The sequence below is a fragment of the Tasmannia lanceolata genome, unplaced genomic scaffold, assembly GCF_043159265.1.
Source record: "Tasmannia lanceolata isolate RefF3 unplaced genomic scaffold, GAP_Taslan_0.1 ptg000008l, whole genome shotgun sequence".
In the NCBI taxonomy this organism is placed as follows: domain Eukaryota; kingdom Viridiplantae; phylum Streptophyta; class Magnoliopsida; order Canellales; family Winteraceae; genus Tasmannia; species Tasmannia lanceolata.
In genome coordinates, this window is record NW_027518685.1 from 14154683 (window position 1) to 14169961 (window position 15279).

The window sequence follows — 15279 nt, forward strand, 5'->3', positions numbered from 1 at the left end:
TCATGAGAAGTTAACTATAATTTTTCCCCACTCCCCGTGCGTCCCACTAGTAATATCATATATCTATTACTATAAAGAAGGAAGTAAGTTTTACTGTTGACACTCACGTGTTGGTCTCTTCTTCTTACTCAGCCATTTTTTGCATTTCTTTATGCATATTTTCTGAATTGTTGAAAAAAGGGAAAAGTCTAAAAAAAAGAAAAATCACCCACGTGTTGGTCTCTCCTTCTTCAGCAAAAAAAACAAAGTGGGAAACCCGTCCTGCGATACGGATAAAATCTCGGCTCTAGTTTGCGAGCTTTTGGAAAAAAGCAAGAACTCCCGGTATCATTCTCGGCGAGATTTTAAAAAAAATCTCGCTCTCTCTCTCTCTCTCTCAAATCGAGGGATATCATTCCCGAAATTTCAGGGATTTTGGGCCACCCGTTCGTCCTGAGGCCAGAGAAAAAAATCTCATTTTTTGCGTTTGTTAGGGTAACCTCATCCCGTATGAAATCTGGAAATTTCGGAGGTTCAATGTTCGAAGGTATGAACCGAGAGATTTTTTGTGGCTTACTTACTTACTTTCCCCCTTCTTCCTCTTCTTCTTAGGTTTCCTGGCTTCCTTTTAGAACATTGGGATTTTTGTATTTTTCTTCATTTTCCGCTTCTATTTCTCTAATTTTTTTGGGTATTTTATTCTTTGTAGGTTTGCTGCATTTTCTGCTTCTTCTTGGATTTAGGGTTTCATATTCTCAAAGCCTTTTCCCTGTCTAATGTTTCCTCTTCTTCTTAGGTTTCCTGGCTTTCTTCTAGAACATTGGGATTTTTGTATTTTTATTCATTTCCCGCTTCTATTTCTCTAAATATTTTGAGTATTTTATTCTTTGTAGGTTTGTTGCATTTTCTGCTTCTTCTTGGATTTAGGGTTTCATACTCTCAAAGCCTTTTCCCTATCTAATGTTTTTGAAATACATTGGCTTTACGGGTATTTGTCTCCTGTAATCTGACCATCTTGAATGGATAAAGTTCCTGGGTGGTTTTTTTACTTGGACAGAGGCTTTATAGGTATTTGTCCCTGTATGAAATCTGAGATAATTTCCTACTTTTCTTCAATGGATGACAATTTCGCATGAAATCTTGGGTGTTTTTTTTCATATGGATTTGTCATTCAGTTGCATGTGTAAAAGTGAAATACGTGACTTTAGTTGCATTCCAGTATACTTTTAGTACTTTCACTATTTGCATAACCAACTATTTTTGCTAGAAACCTATTCTCATGTACCTATATTTAGACTGGTATGTGATTTCATAGACCAGCTTCATTCTATTGTGATTATGTGATTTCAGGAACCGAAATTTGTATTTGCACAGCTTATAAAGTAGAAATTCAATGTCCAAACCTGACAATATACTTGGAATCAGGATCTGGAGGGCGGTTTTCAACTCCTACGAAGCGATGCATTCAACCTTCTTAAGGTTGTGTGTAGCTGTGGTGTAGCTTTCAACTGTGGGTATTGCGGATTTGAATTGGCACCCTGAAAACATAATAGTTGGTAGCAGCAGGCACAACAGATTCTGTCTTTAGGCTCCATTTCTTTCGACGCAAAATGGGCGTAAAAACCAAATTTTGCACACATTTTTTATACTAATAAGTGGGCATAACATTTCTTTTACGTCCATTTTACATCAAGAGAAACGGACCCTTAATTACATATTTAAAAAAAAATTAGCGGAGTATTGTAGCTGAATGGAATTGATATCTCCATTGTCTCAGAAATACTTGAGCCTCAGCATTCAGCAAGAGTTGAGCGAGGAGGGTGCTGCTTCTCCCAAGGTATGTTCCTTGGGAGAAGCAGCACATTTTTTACACTAATAAGTGGGCACAACAGACATACTTGAGCCTCAGCTTTCAGCAAGAGTTGCGCGAGGAGGGTGCTGCTTCCCCCAAGGTATGTTCCTCAACAATTCCTTTTCAGTCTTGCAAATCCTCATGGGTATCTTCTCTTTCTGTTACAATGGATGGTAGCTTTTTATTTTATTACACAATGGATGGGTGTTTTGATAATTTTTTCATATTTATCTTTGTAGACGAAAATGTTGATTTGATATGTAATGACAGTTCCCATTCGAAGAGTTTGTCTCGGACATGAGTTTGATGTTCAAAAAAGTATATAGAGAGTTCTTTGCATTTGCAATTGATTCTTGAATGTAAATTTAATGGTCTTTAATAATAGTCCACCCGCTCCGGCAGATAGTTGATCTTAGGCTTTATACGAAACAAAAAAGTACAAGCATGTTTATTTCATGTATGCATAGCATTTTTGTTTGGCCATTTCCGGTCATTCTTTCAAAAGTCCACCCCTCCCACAAATAGTTGATCTTGAGCTTTGGATCGCTATTTCCAATCATTCATCGACACCTTTTTCTCATAATTGTGATCAAATTCAGGACTTTTTTGAGCTTTTCATGGCATTTGGATCTATATTCTTTTTTTTCCTGAGAATTTACTGCAAATGCTTCTTTGAATATTTATGTCATGGATGATCCGTATTTCTGAATGTTCTATTAATGATTCATGTCATGAATGATGGAATACTTTATTCATTTTTTAGCCAAGCAGAGATGAAATTATAAAGCAACACAATGTATGTAGTTAAGCTTATATTTTTAGAACCACTTCAATCTTTGTCATTCTGTTATTGTCTTTATGATTATTTGACTGGTCTCTACGTTAAGCTCCGGTAAGGTGATAAAAAGATGTCTTCAATATGTTCTTTATGGTATTTCACCAAATGATTAGGGATCTCAATGGTTCCAACAATGATCCCCTCTCCATTTTTCAGCCACATGCTGAATTTTTTTCCGGCTTCCATCTTTTTGCCAACATTTTACCAATGCATCTTCTTCATTTTTTTTCTAAAACAGATTTAAAGCACACTTTTTGGGTAGCGTCCTGTGCATTGCACGATGGGTGGCCATTCATATTATGATAGATGTGGCCTCCTTCGCTGCGTCCCCTTCTCTGAACCCGCTTCTCTATTCAGGCAAATTCCATGCAGATTTCAAGAAGAGCGAATGTAATATTCATGCTTGGATTGCATGAATGGAGCCCTCTATTCTCTCTGCCTTGCTTGTAAGAAAAGACCCCATCCTTCGCTAGGCACAAGAAAAGGACAGTCTGGATCAGTTTACGCAGCGAATTTCGATGCCCGTGGTTTATAAGATGTTCTCCTCTGACTCGAAAATGACCATAGGATTTGGGTGAAAAAGCAGCTAATGGAGATGGAGTATTCCAAACCAACCAGAAATCCAAAACGACAAATTATTTTTCATGGTAAGAGAAAAATACTCTTTAACTATCATCTTCTCTCTCCCAAATGTTTCAATCATTTCCTTTCTGAATGTTGAAAGGTTTTCCTCCTCCAAACATTTCCAATTTCCTTCTCCAAACATTTCCAAGAAAATCCTGCAATCCGAAAATTTTAGTTTGGGCTACTTTTTTATGCAGAAGAATTTTCCTTTTCCAAACATTTCCACAAAAAACTGGCAACCCAAATGGGGCTATTATTTTAGTCTCATCTTCTTTTTTTGTGCAGTTGTTGGATGGGATGCTCAATGCGCTGAATTGGTTTAGATTATCTTGGCATTTTGATGGGCTGTTGGTATTTAGATTTATCTTCATATCTTCATATTTTTCATATTTTTCCAAATGTGTCCATATGTTTGGCTACATTTTTCATTCTGCCAGGCACTGTCAAGGTTGGTTTGGCCCATGAGAAATATAGATGACTGATAAGGCTCTGGTGGCTGCGTTTGGAAAAGATGTTGTTGTCCTTTGTATGCCATATCTCTCAACCTCAAACATATCAATTATTTGACTTCTAATTTCAAGTTTTCCTCTGTTTCCCTTTCATGCATTTGTTGTATAATGGGGATATTGAATGTTTTGTTTCATATTTCGTGAAGCTTTAGGCTGGGAGTTTGAATGTTTTTTCCCTTCTATATTTTTTTGAAATATTAGTGCAATAAAAAAACTTTGTGATAGGATTTATAATATTAAAACTTAATAAAGGTTTTAATAGAATGCGTGGTTTTTAATCTTTCCATACATCGAATGTGTGGTTTTTACTCTTGCTATAATATTACAATTTATTCATGGATTTTCTCTCCTCTAATAAGCTTCTAGATTACCTACCTCTTTATTCAACTTAGTCCTTCACCCTCATCTTCAAAAATGATTCAAATACCAAACTGATTTATTTCTTTTCATGTATTATTTCAGAAAAATCCAAGAGTTCTTTCCTTCTTTCATTTTATCTCTATTTGATCCCTGATATCTTTATATTCCAGGTCAGAGTATTCGCATGTGTTTCCTTCACGGGGTTCGGCCTCTAGCTCAATGGTAGGGGGTTGCAGGTTCAGGCGTAGTTTACTAACAAAAAAAATGTATTTCCGTCACCGTTAGTATTTATTTCATATCGACACCTCTTGCTGAAAGCAACAATTTATATGGGCTTGAATTTGTTTTATTATTTGCTCCATTTTCTTTGCTGTTCCATGTACTTTTTCTATGTAGTTAATGATCTTTTGCAATACCACTTTCACTGTGTTTATTTTCATTCTAAGTTAACTTTCTTCCCATGTTTTTTCACTTCGCACGGGTTTTCCTTTTCTCTTCTCCTATCTTCTACTACTATATAGCTAGAGAAAAAAGGGCATTGCTTTTCTTCTTCTTTTTTCTGAGAATTAGTATCTTCTACTACTACATGTCAGCATTAGTATTTACGATTTCTGCCATCCCTAACTTTTTTACCTTTAATTTTTTCACTGATTTTTCTCCTTGTCGTTTGTGCATTCGACTGAAAAGAGGCGTTTTATATGTCCACGCGTCTCTCTCTCTCTCTCTCTCTCTCTCTCTCTCTACACTGTATAGCAGAAGAGAAAAGCAAGAAAATTTTGGATTTATTTGGAAACTCAGTGGATTTAACACGTGGAGTATTTTCATATTTACCGTTACTGCCCTCCCAGATATCCTTCCATATAAGGTAAAATTGCCCTTTGATAGGGTATTCTTGCCCATTCAATAGCTTTCACCTCAAGGTATATCCGCAAATCTTGCCATCCATCTCTCCAAGCACAGAAGATGTCCCTTCTTTCTTTTTGCGTGTTGAGTCGGCGAGAAGCTGAATACAGAGTTAGGGTTTTGTTCTCCATCTCCTTTTTCTATGTTACTTTCATTGTCTTGGTACCTCCCATCTCTCTTAAAATTGCTTCGCACGATAAAATCAGTCTGGAGAAAACCCCCATCCCGGCATCGCTGTAGCTCTATATCTCTCGGCTTCGATTTCATTTTCTTCTTCTTCTTATGCCTTTTTTTTTGCAGGGTTTTCTTTTCCACTGCAGCAAATTTCCTTTCTATTTTGGGTTATTGAGATGGTGATAGGTTCTTCCTCTGTAAAGCTTCTGTCTCTTTTAATTTGTTGATGACGTATTAACATTTTCATTTTCATTTTTGCTGCTGCTTTTGTCAAAACCTGTGATTTTTTAAATTTATCAATACATGGTTCTGCTTTCCTTTCATTGCAGCAAATGGAGAGATGGGCTTTTTGTGTGATGCACACATGCATGAAGCAGATTTACACCTTTGAAAGTGGGTTGGTTAGTCTTTGGTGACTTCCCTTCTCTAAGCTTAGAAACCCTAGAGGTTCCCCTTCCCACCATTTTTCTTTTTTAATTCTCTGCATACTGTCTTTGTGTGCTCTAAAGGATCTAACTGCTATAGAAAGATTTGAAAGCTCTTTTTTCTTATATCATTACACTACCCATTGTGTGCTCTATAGGTAAATAACTTTTTTTCCCTGCTTGCGATCCTCCATTTCTTATATCATTACATATTCTTCTTTTTTTTTTTTTTAATTTGATGCTTCTTTACATATTTTACTTAATGTGTTTTTTCCTTACATCTCTGTAGAAAGTTACATGAACCCGTAGGATGGAGAGGGGGATTGCTAGAGGAAGGTTCTTACATCTCTGTAGAAATACCTTTTTCTTTTCTCTACGAGTTACATTGATGCATATCTTGGTGCAAGATTAAGCTGTTGTAGAAGGCATGGTCTCGGGCCTAATTCTCTCTCACCATCTTTTATACATTAATTTTCCCTTCAAAATTTTTATTATTCTATTTGCTTTCTGAAACTCTGTACATAAAATGCATGTTCAGCGTATTGTTATGAATTTCTTACCAGTGAGAGAAGTATTTGAATATTTAGCAAGGGAAATCACAAGATTCAAACATTGTATTTTGTATTTCCTTGGATATCATGTATCCTTATCTTTATTTGATTGGTTTTTTTTGCATTATTGGGTCTATGTATGTGTCCTATTCATGGATATCCACCTTTGGGTGCCTTTGGAATATTGCAGTTGAGTTCACATCTAAATGAATCCTTCTACCCCAAATGTTTTCCCGTCCACAGGTTCAGAAATTTTGTCCGGTCTTCAATTTCCGGCATCATTTTAGATGACCATCAAAAGTTCTATCAATTTTAAATTCTATCCTCTTTCAGCGGATATTAGAGTTTTTTTTTCTCATTATTCTCTTACCTTTAATTTTATTTTCTACTATGTTGGTGTAATTGATGAAATTGCTTTGATTCTTAGGACAAGGTGGTTATCCTTCTGAAGCAGGAGGCTAGATTGAAAGGGGTTTTTTATATTAGCCCAGAATCCGGGGTATGTGCGTTATTTTCTGTTGTTTATCATCTGAATCTGGGTAAGTGCATTAATTTTTTTTATCCATCTTTTTAATGTTTAGATTATTTTTGGATTGTTGTCTCTTGTGGTTATTATTGCACCAGATGTTTATCACCCATAAATGCTAAGCATCTGGACAACAAAACTAATAAGAATATTCTAGTCGTGGGTTGTAAATTTAATCTTTATTTTGTTTTGCATGCAATAAGCGGTCTGATGTGTCTTCTGGGTTGAAATGCAACACCATGCCTCCACCACCAAAACAGAGAGGCATGTTTAATATATTTAGATATATTTAGAAATTGTTGTGATACCATTTCAATTTCAGTTCACACTATTTAGGTGTGCTTCCGAACACTCTAAGGTTACATATCCTTACAGTGTAATGGGATTTGCCTTCTCAAAGCCAGTTGCAGTCCGACTTTGGGGTTTCTCAACATTTTGCACTTTTTCAACATTTTACATTACTTACATATGTTGTTGTCTTTTCTTATTTTCTGAGTTTGTGGTTAGGGCATAACTCTCCTTTGTGAAAAGTTGACCATGAATTTTCTCTAGCAAAGGGTGTTGATTTTTTCTTTAAGCTTAGTCCATAACTCCTCTTCATGAAAATTGAGATCTTGGGTATTTCCTACCTTTTTTTCTCTGCCTGATGGATCTAGGATATCAGCCAGTAAATTGGCTTTCTTATTCAAGTCAATATTTGGTAAGTGGCTTGCTTTGTATTTGTTACCATTGTTCAGTTTAATACATTATTAGTTTAATACATTATTATCTTTGTAAATCTTTTCAAGAGATATAATAGCAGAAATTTCTTCAAATAAAATGTACCTTTTGTATAATTCAATAAGGGAGATGATATTTTCACTCCCCCTGCATTACATGCACGCTCAATAATCTCCAATTCCATTTTTCTTTGCTGATATGATAATTTGAATCATGATATTGGCCAGAACATGTGCATGTTGAGAGATTGTGTAAAATTATTTGTCCAATTTACACTATTGCTTATATGTATTTTACAAAGTCAGGGTTTATTTGGGAATATGTGTTTTTTCCTTACCCATTGGATGTTTCATCTCAATGGTTGCCCGAGCTAAAGTCACTCTTTTCTTGGCTGTAGATCTAGGCTGCAGATCTAAGTAAGCATCCCGTTGACACATTGTCGGTCGGATTGGTGATGGTTATAGGGTCTCCAGATACTCTATAATGGGCATTTTTTTTTTTTTTTTGGGTTTTGGATTTATGTTCTTCTAAGATTTGATCGTGGGTTTTTGAGTTGTTTGAATCAATGAACTTGGACTTGGAAGGGATTCCAATGTTGGAATCCTTCTTTGATCATGCTTTTGTTACAAATTTGGGGATTTTTTTGGTAATGTCTAATATGTTCAGCTGTTTAACTCTTTTGATTCAGCTATTGTTACAAGTATGTGAAATTTTTCCTTAATGTCAGAATCTATGGCAATGTTTTTTCTTTTTTAATATGGCTGGTGTTCCAAATTTGAATTTGGATTTTGGATTTTTTTCATACTTGCTCATTGCTATGCCAAATTTATTTTCTGTTTTTTTGGTTTGAGCATGTGTCTGCTCAAATTCCTTTCTCATATTTTTACAGGAAGGCCCTTTTATAAACCCATCCTTTTATTTGTCATTTATCTTTTTTGTCTCCCCCGTGCATCGCACAGGGTTTCTTACTAGTATAATAGTAAAATGGAATCCTTGACGACGTGGTTGCGTCCCGTGGCACCCCTCCTCTCTCCAACGATTTTAGCAAAAAATATGTAAAAAAAGTCATTCGATTTTACGTTTCTATGAAAGGTTTCCAAAATACGCATACATCTCTAAACATATTGGCTTTTAATAGTTTTTAATTTAGCAGATGGAGCAATCTCAATCGCCATCAACGTTTTCCCGCCAAGTGATATATATCATTCTAACTAAAAATTTGGAATTTTAAGGGTTTCTGAGTGATTTATGATTGTGATACCTCTCTCTCTCTCTTATTGTCTCAGGCTTTTAGCCTGGGGGTGTTCCTGGTAATTAACTCAAATGTGAGTGCTCATACTTTCTATATATTATTGACAAATTTCTTATAGGGAAATGATATCTGCCACAAGGTGTTTCAATAAACAGGGCTCCACTTGTTTGTCGTGTAGTATTTAAAGGAATTTTAGAGGATATTACGGTTCTCAAAAAGCTCTTTAAACCCTTTAAATACTACACGACAAACAAGTGGAGCGCTTGTTTATTGAAACACCTTGGCGCAGATATCATTTCCCTTCTTATAGCTTATTTTTAATGGTTACTATTTTTGGAGGACTTGACCCGAACGCCAGTGAGGAGATATCTAAATGTTAGTATTGATTGTCAAAAATAAATAAATCTAAGTGTTAGTATTTTTTTCAGCATTTGTGACTAATTTTTAAACTTTTTTCTTCCTTTGATTCATGTGACATGAAACTGCTATGGATTCCGGTATTTGATGTTGCGAGAGTTTTGACCTTTTTCATGGATACCATCCACCATATTTATTCTGTTCCATGTGCAAGATTCAAGTAAGCCTCTTTTCTTTATTGTGTTTTAATTATAATAAGTCCCTTTTTATTCTGATTTTTATCTTTTTTTATATATTAATGTGACTCTTTTCTTAGATGTGTGAACAATTAATCTGTACTTTTTTTTCTCTGTTTCATGTATCAGAAAACTGTTCATTATTGATTTGCATGTTGTTGCTTCTTATTTCTCTGTTCATTTTAGCCCGTATCTGTTTCTAATTTTGGGTGTGGGTTTTTTCAAAGGGTTTGTTTGCTTCTTCCTATTACCTGTTGTTAATCTCCATCTGCAGGACTGCTTCTTTGTTTTTCTTGCTTTTGGAATCAAAGTGAGAATAGATTATATTTCTCTCCATCCTCTCTCTCAAGTTCCATGAGTGGAGTCTGTGGGGAGACATTTAGGCTAAATAAGTTGAGTTTTTCTCACTCACGCTGACACTTTAATTTACTCTTTTATCACAGCTGCTTCTAATGGATGTCTTCTTTACATTGTTCAATGCTCCGTTTCTCTATGATTTTTAAATTTTTTATATTGCAATTCAGGCGGAAATGTTATCAGCACAACATTTTTTTGATAATTGCACAAATGCAAACCTTTGATAGCTCTTTAAATACAAAAAAGATAGCTCTTTAAACCTTTGACTTTTTCACTCTTTGAATGTTTGACTTTTTGCTTTTGCATTGTCTCAAAGAATTTTTTCCTTGGAGTTCTTACATACCATGTAATTTTATGATTGACTTTAAATTGTGTATTGCAATTGTTATGGTAATTGTAATTGTTATCGGTGTTGTGCACATTATTGTCACAATAATAATGTGGCATCATTTTTAGGTTCTACCCTTCTAATTGTAATTGTTATCAGTGTTGTGCGTAGTATTGTCCCAACAATAATTTGTCATCAATTGTGTTATTTGAGAAATCCCCATTTCTTTCTATTTATTCAAAGACTAACATCTTCTAACCATTCTAATCTGATAGTGAATCTTCAATACTAAAAAGAATTAGAGATTTCTTTTGTGCTTAATTTTTCCCTTCATATCAGCCATGGCCTTGGAACAGCTATGTACAATTTGTTTGCTGGGTTAGTCGAGCCCGCTTAATGGATGCTTAGGTAATTTTTTTTTTTTTTTCGGCATGCTTAGGTAATTATGTTTGATGTTATTGTACAACTCAATATACTAACAGTGACTGGTGGTATTTCCTCTGTTTTTAATCCATCTCGATAGCATACACCCATTTCCTTTTCTCAGGTTTCTCTCAAATTACAAAAGCCAGAGAATCTCGGACTCTCTCATCATTATTGAATAATCTTTTATTTACAAATTTTCACAAGGATATCCAAGAAGTGGTGAAAGTAATCTTTTGATCACGCAGAAAACAAGGCATGGGTACTTCAGAAAGCATTACATGCTTTCACTAATTGCTACACCTATGAATGTAAGTCCAACATTAATATTGTTTTGTGTGTGTTCTTCATGTGCTAATAGCCTAATACACTCCTAATTCTGGCCTACCTGTTAGTTAGGCGTTTTACTTTTGCAAACTCTAAATTCGTTGATGTTTGTGTTGGGGTTCCACGCAAAAGCAAATAGTCCCACTTCGGTAAAATGATGAGGATGGGGCTGAGTTATAAGGGAATGGGCACTCTCTCTCTAACGGCTAGCTTTTAGGGGTGAGTTCTACCCGGTTAGATTCCCTGCAAATGGTGTCAGAGCTGGGGCGTGGTAACTCCCGGGAAGATCTCGGTAACCTCGGTGTGCCTCCGAGGATGGTGGAATTCCCTCGGAGAAGATCTCGTAGTTCCCACGCTACCACTGCGTGGAGGGGCGAGATGGTCCACGTTGCTTCCGCGTGGAGGGGGGGATTGTTGGGGTTCCAAGCAAAAGCAAATAGTCCCACATTGGTAAAGTGATGAGGATGGGGCTGAGTTATAAGGGAATGGGCACCCTCACTCTAATGGCTAGCTTTTAGGGGTGAGTTTTACCCGGTCAGATTCCCTACAGTTTGTGCTTTAGGATGATGGGATTGCGACCATTTAAAAAAAGGATGATGGGATTGCTGAGATAAAAAAAATGTTTCAAATGTGAGAATGACCAGGAATGGCTAGCTTTTAGGGGTGAGTTTTACCCGGTCAGATTCCCTACAGTTTGTGCTTTAGGATGATGGGATTGCTGAGATAAAAAAAATGTTTCAAATGTGAGAATGACCAGGAATGGCTAGCTTTTAGGGGTGAGTTTTACCCGGTCAGATTCCCTACAGTTTGTGCTTTAGGATGATGGGATTGCGACCATTTAAAAAAAGGATGATGGGATTGCTGAGATTAAAAAAATGTTTCAAATGTGAGAATGACCAGGAATACCAATCCTTTTAGTTTTTTCCCTTATTCAAATTATTATAAGAGTTGGACACTTTTATGTTATTTCACCATTTGTGTTATTTTAGTCATTCCGTCATATTTTCCTATCTACATGGTACACAGTTTTTTTTTTTTTACCCACAGAGGTGTTGGCTCTTCGGCATAAAGTCGCAGGTTTGCTCCCTGTTGACGAGTGTTCGAATCCCGCCCCCGACTTACCTGATACACGTGGTGAGTGGGTCGTTGCGTGTATCCGTAGGGACTAGTCCTACTCCCAAAGGGGTTGGGGACATCCTACGTCATCAAATACAGAGTTTTTCCATTTTTGTATTTTTTATCCATTTCTTCTATCTATTCTTTTGGTTGTCTTATTCCTTTGCCAGGTTGGAGTTGTGCTTGAATTGAACATGATATAAACCTCCATTCTTTTTATCAAGATATTATTGATGGGTTCTTTATAATTGTTTTTGATAACTTTCCAGAAATGTAATGGCTAATCTTTTTTTTTTTCTTTTCCCGAATGGCAAGTCTATCGAACGAGTGCAGCGGGCCATGAATTCACGGTATCATTTTTCATTTCTTATGCACTTGGGACAGATTACTTTCTGATAATGCCTTTTCGCTGAACTTCCTATAGAATGAGAAGCATCTTTCATTTAATTTTTCATTTCTCATCTTTTTACATTTAATTTTTCTTTAACACTAATATCTCATAATATCCAGAGATTTCAATATTATACTAGCAACCAAACAAAGGGTTTAGCTGACGTGGTACCCAAATGCCAAGCAAAATCCCTAAACCGTCTCGGGTTTTGTGCAACCAAGCAGTAAGATGAAGATAGCTGGGTTGCCCTGGGGTTGCTGATGTGGCACCCTGCGCACGTTAGCAAGACTGTAGATAGAAACTACGGCTGTGGGAGGAGGCTAAGAGTGGGCACACCTATTGTCTAAGGTAACTAGTCTAAATTGACTGATCGCAACATGTTCTTTCCATTTTTCTGAAAAACTTATCCACATCTCCAACTCGGCCTCCACCTCTATTAATATTTTAATGACGATATGGAAATATACATGTGTTTTTGTACTAAAAAAACTAGCGAATTAACAAAAATAATCACATTTTAATGATGAGACCAATTCACTAGGTTAATTTGTCAATGCGTTTTTATATTTTATTTTAAAAGGTAGATTTCGAATAAAAATCATACTGTTAGACACGTTTATGAGACACCCACGTGGGCCCGATGCCATTGACTAAATGTAACTCTCATCAGATGATGAGAAAGGGCCGTGGGTGGGCGATGGGAGAGATTTGACAGGGCACGAATGGGTAGAGAGTCAGAAGTGGCTAAAAAAACAAAGAAAAAATGAATCATATTTTGAGCGGAGTTTTGTATTTCCTTGTTTTTCAGCCTTTTCTCACCTTCTACTTATTAGTGCTATCTCAAATGAGTCAAATCTCTCCTCCTCCCACCTCTCTCTCACCATTTGGGAAACAAATTTATCATGAAAAGAACATTCATTGTTGCCAGACATGGCCTTAGGATTGCAGGAAAAATATATATATTTTTTTTGAAAAAATGTTTTCTTATGGGTTATGGCTTCTGTAGAGGGATTTCATTATAAATTGAAGATCCCTACAAATAAAACTTGGAATGCGTTGCTTCAAGTTTTTTTTTTTTTCATATTTCATCAAACAATAGAAAAGAATGAAATTCTGGGAAAAAATAAATTTCTTTTTGAATCTTTTTCAAAAAATTCCTGTAATCCAAAGAGGGCCTTAATTGAATAGCTCAAATTTTGGTTGGGGCGGATCTACAAAGTATCTTGTTTCAGTAAGTCCCCATTGGATTGCAAGAAAAATATATCTTTGGGAAAATTTTCATTTCCATGATTTAGAGGAAATTGATGTGAATATAGCTTATTGAAAGGGATGCCATTATAGATTGAAGGTCCCTCAAAATAAAACATGAACTCCGGTGGTTCAAATGACTTTTTTTCAATGTGTAGCCAGATAACGAAACAGAAAATTCCGGAACAAAATTTTCTTTTGCAAGCATTTTTAGAAAATTCCTACAATGCAATGCAAAGGGGCCTGATTTGTTGAGACATGAGTAGAACTCACCCTTAAAAGCTAGCCGCCAAGTGGAGGGCTCCATTCACATCTATTCACTTTTCAGATGTGGGATATTTTCTTTTGCGTGGAACCCTCAAAATCTCCCCTACATGCGAAAGCAACGTGGACAATCTCGCCCCTCCCATGCTGGAGCTACGTGGGAACTACGAGATATTCTCCGTCCTCGAGAAAACACCGGGGTTACCAAGATCTTCCCAGAGGGATTTTCTCCATCCTCGGGGACACATCGAGGTTATTACACCCCGGCTCTAATACCACTTTGGAGTAATTGGCTGTTTCACATGGTGTTAGAGCAATTGTTCTGGGTTCAAAAGTCCTTGACATTAAAAATCCATATGTAATGGCCAACCCAAAAAAGGGGCTACTATGTGCCCGTGTAGGCCAACCCTAAAAAAGAGGGGGCCACAGGTGAGTGTAAAAGATTAAATAACGCCTTCTCCTTAAGTTTTACATAATTGGAGTCTCACTCCTTGTCATATTCACTTTTTAAGCGGACAAAGCCATTATCAAAAACAGGGAATGCCAATGTCATTTTCATGGAAAACGATTTAGCAACCAATTTCGAAACCAGTAATTCTTCGCCACGACCTGAATAAATAAAATCTCTCTGTCTATGACGGCTTGTTCAACGGCCATTGTGTGTAAAATGAGAAACCTTTGATCGGTTCTCTGTTTGGTCACATACTCGGTTTCCGGAAAAAGACAAAATTGGGTGAAATATTAGAAGAGACGGTGGAAATATCATTTTACGGACTCCGTTTCTTTCGATGTAGAATTGGTGGGAAGTTTACGCATATTTTAAAGTGAAAAAACGTGGGGAAAAGAAAAATATTATTAAAAAGATGTGACCTGACATAAGTCTGTCAGACAGACTCTGTCTCAGAATTCACGTTAAAAAATGTGAGGTGCATTAATCCGAGGGGAATCATCTCCCTGTCCCACTGTACTAAGACATAACAATTGTTAAAGCTTTTTTTTGTTTTTTTGGCTTCAAAAAGATTTTGTTTTTTTGGCTTCGATTAACTTTTTTTGGTAAGAGAATGAGACTTTGTACCGACTTTAGAAGAGAAGATTTCGCCCGGAGAAGAAAAGATTTCGCCAGAAAACCATTTTCCACTTATGCTTTGAAGAAGGTAAAAGGTAAATGTAAAAAGTAAAACGAATGCTAAAGGGTATCAAATGGGCATTTTCATTCTTGAATTCCCATTTTCTTTAAAAATAACATTTTTAAAGGTTTTTGAAACAACAAACATTTTTTGGTCATTTTTTCAACACTACATCACGTAACAGTAATTTACCCAAACAAATTTTGCTTACATTTTAAAAAAGCGAAATGTAACAGCACTCCTGTATTTTGATAATCGCACTCCTCATTTTATAAAAAAACACGGTATGACCCACACCATATGATGATCCAAACCGTCCATTAGATGCTGTGCCCCAAAAATCATTTCCATAGGTTGGTCCTAACCCTCGTATCTATAGAAGGGTAGGATAA

General features: G+C 36.2%; 1 long non-coding RNA gene across 50 annotated transcripts; it reads left to right on the forward strand.

The window, feature by feature from the left end:
* The first annotated feature begins 278 nt into the window (after window positions 1–278).
* LOC143884471 (uncharacterized) lies at window positions 279–14788 on the forward strand. 50 transcript variants are annotated; one of them, XR_013252912.1, is made up of 10 exons: window positions 281–526; window positions 1405–1489; window positions 1757–1931; window positions 3027–3316; window positions 3579–3819; window positions 4333–4384; window positions 5366–5436; window positions 5569–9290; window positions 9581–12207; window positions 12368–13235. It is a non-coding gene; the product is annotated as an uncharacterized LOC143884471 (long non-coding RNA). The 50 variants fall into 50 exon arrangements; XR_013252908.1 differs by having other exon boundaries at window positions 5366–5418; window positions 12368–13234; XR_013252891.1 differs by having other exon boundaries at window positions 280–526; window positions 3579–5436; window positions 5569–5686; window positions 5954–9290; window positions 12368–13241.
* Window positions 14789–15279: the final 491 nt, after the last annotated feature.